Source organism: Nematolebias whitei, chromosome 2 (assembly GCF_014905685.2).
Source record: "Nematolebias whitei isolate Nwh7 chromosome 2, NemWhi1, whole genome shotgun sequence".
Lineage (NCBI taxonomy): Eukaryota > Metazoa > Chordata > Actinopteri > Cyprinodontiformes > Rivulidae > Nematolebias > Nematolebias whitei.
Window position 1 is genome coordinate 52480666 of NC_056499.1, and position 3325 is coordinate 52483990.

Genomic DNA, 3325 nt, shown 5'->3' on the forward strand with positions numbered 1-3325 from the left:
GTGTGTGTGTGTGTGTGTGTGTGTGTGTGTGTGTGTGTGTGTGTGTGGTGTCGTACCTCTGTGCTGAAGCTCTGCAGTTGGACTGAAATGAGCAGAGAGTGGCACCCTGACCACACACAAACCGGCCCCCGTCTCTTTAACGAGAGGGTTCAGTCTGAATGGCAAAGAGGCGGTCTCGTTGGGGGGAGGTGGTTACCATGGCAACAAAGACTGTGTAGTGAAAGCAGCATAAAGGAGGGAGGAGGGAAACCCTGACACTGATGTGACACCTGGACTGCACACAGATCAGTTTGTGCAGTTTTCAAGACAAGTGTTTTTCTGGACTGGACTTAAACTAGGATTGAAAGTAAACCTTCATGTTACTGGAGCAAGATGTTCGAGCAGAGTCACTACTGGTGATGGCAAGAAAGGAAACAAAAATAAGTGCTGAACCAGTCACGGTCTCTAGCTGCACGGCCGTGTTTGGGTGTTTCAGATGGACTCAAAGTAAGTAAGTGAAAGTTCTTCACATACAGGAGGACATCTGAACCTTGTTGCAGCTGGACAAGAAACCAGCTGTTTGAAGCAAACTTGATTATTTTTGCCAATCTGCAGAGATGTCCAACATCAACCCGAAGCTTGATGGACACAAACAGCCTGAGACACTGGCTAAGGGACATCTAACCAGTGAAAGTTGGAATGGATCTATTTGAACCTGAATGAATGATTTTGACCCTTTGTGATCCATCAAAAACTCAAACCTGTCTTTAAAGTTGTATAAATCATATCGTACTATCGAGTCATTCCAAGCTGGAAAAGTTCTAAAAACTGTGACTTTCTCATCCGGTGTCATTCATGTTGTCACCACTTCCTGCTGATTTAAACAAGATCAGATAAGATAGAACTTTATTGATCCTGCAGGAAATTGTAGATCATCTGGGCTGTGGTTCTGATCCACTTGTTTGTTTTATGTTGTTTTTTTTCCTGCTGTAAAGCATCTTATGAAAGGTGTTTTATAAATATCCAAAATTTTTCAGTTAGGTCATCTGGACAGTTTCTTTTTTTTGTGCTGAAACGTTTCGCCTTCGGTCCAGAAGGCTTCATCAGTCAAGGAAACACACAACAAAACGGGGGAAGAATCAGTTTTGTTGTGCGTTTCCTTGACTGATGAAGCCTTTAGGACCGAAGGAGAAACGTTTCAGCACCAAAAAAACAAAAAAAAAAAAAAGAAACTATCCAGATGACCTGACTGAAAAATTTTGGATTGTATACCTGGATTATTGAGCATGGACTTTGTTGTTTTATAAATAGTTTTATTTGACTCAAGGATGAATGGAAACTTCTGACGGCATTAACAAACACAATCCCATCATTGAATGCTCCCCCACTCCTCCTCCTGGTCTCACTGTAACTCGTCAGTATCTCTGCAGGAGGCGACGAAGAGAGGAGGAGGAGACTCAAACAAGTCAGCTGTTCTCAGAATCCAGACAGATCTGAAGATGATCACCATCTTTCCTGATGTCCATTGTTTTGCTGCAGCAGTTTCCAGGAACAGAACCCAGTCAGAACCACCTGGAGGTTTGTCTCACCTGATCCAAGAAGCGGTACAGCTGGATGGCCCGATCGATGTTGTTCCCGGTACTCTTGACGCGCTGAGAGAAATCCTGCAGCTGAGTCCAAAATGAGTGAACTTTGACCCCACAGATGCCGGGGTCAGCTGATGACGCGTTGTCCCAATGCTCTAGGCGGGCCAGCAGAGCCTGACCTTTTTTGCAGTGGTCCTGAAAGCAGAAAGGAAGACCGCTGTAAGGACCGGGCAGAACAGAACCATCAGTCAGCAGGTCGGACCTGATTCATGCAAAACTTTTAGTTTTGTGGGAACGTTCAGAAACCGTGAACAGAACTAAGACAAACTCAACGTTGTGTAACTACGGCACCCCAGAAGGGACAAACACACTGTCTGCTGCAGCTGCACAGACCAACAGAAGGAGCTCCAACATGTCCACAGCATATGGTGGCCTGGGTTTCTCCTCAAGCCCCAACAAGCTCTTAAATGAATCACGCATCAACTCTGTATGTCGTGGCCCATCTGAGTCCTGTGGCAGGACTACGTGTTCCACCTAGACCTTCAAGTCTTCATTAAGACTTGCTCCAAGTGTCTCCTGTAGCAGTTTTACCATGTTTGCTCAGCTGCTGGTTTCCATGCTCGTTAGCCACATTCTCAAGGTCAGAAATAGTTCCACGTTGAGCGACATGTTCTTTGTGGACGTTCTGATTACTCTAGTTTGGCAAAGGATGGGCAAGCTTCAAGTGTTAGTTAAAATTAGAGCCCGACCGATACATCAGCAGGTCTGATGTTTTAGGCTGATATAGATTTTTGGTGATAAATGTCCCATTATGTGCTGATGTAAACACTTCTAATTTTAACCTCTAAAATGCTGGAACCAGCTGTAATTGTGCAGTGTGTCCAGCAGAGGGCGCATGCATCTTGAGGTTTCAAGTTTCTGATGAGGATGAAAGCTCGTCAGAACCTGTTTAACAACAGGTTTCAGACATTTGAAGATAAAAATGGCTTGAATAATCCCTGGCTGGTAAATATTTACATGTAAGAGGCAGTTTTTAATATGGTGGGAGTTTTTACATTAAATACAAACATTTCAAACTGTTTAAAAAGACTGCAGATAAAAACCAACAAATAAAAGAGCTACAGAACATCTGTGAAGCGGAGTGTGAGAAGGTGTGAAACTCTATCTATATGTTCTATCTAAACTGTTCTGAGCAGCTAATAAAAACATGACATTCTGTCAACTGTGTGTGTGTGTGTGTGTCATACATGTGCAGTTGTGTAGAAATCTTTGAAGTCCTGCTGCTTTTTGTTCAGAAGCTCCAAAGAATCTGCAGGTTCACTCAGAGTCTTCAGATGGACCTCTCCAACCTCCTCCAGCCACGCCTTCACCTACACACACACACACACACACACGCACGCACGCACGCACGCACGCACGCACGCACGCACGCACGCACGCAGTACAGTGAAAATCAAAACACTGTTTTTTGTTCAGTCGGTGCTGCAGCAGACTGAGCAGCTTCCTGTTTGTTCACAATTTGAATATGTGAGTGAAACAAACTTTAACATATTACACACAGCAGGAGCACACCGTCACAGAGGAGGAGCAGCAGATTGTAGTGAGTCACGTGGGTACGTGTCACTTGTTGTATGACAAATATATGTGGTATATATTTATGCATACTTTTCACGAGTTCTTCATTTTTCTGACTGTGTAATGCCGTGCATTGAATTTAAAGGAATGCGAACGAGAGACGTTATCATCTTTGACCCATCAAA

General features: G+C 44.0%; 1 protein-coding gene across 1 annotated transcript in view; it reads right to left on the reverse strand.

Annotated features, from left to right (window-relative positions):
• The window catches only part of LOC119424825 (rho guanine nucleotide exchange factor 40), a gene marked incomplete in the record, with an annotated part of 86080 nt that overhangs the window by 31020 nt on the left and 51735 nt on the right, over positions 1–3325 (reverse strand).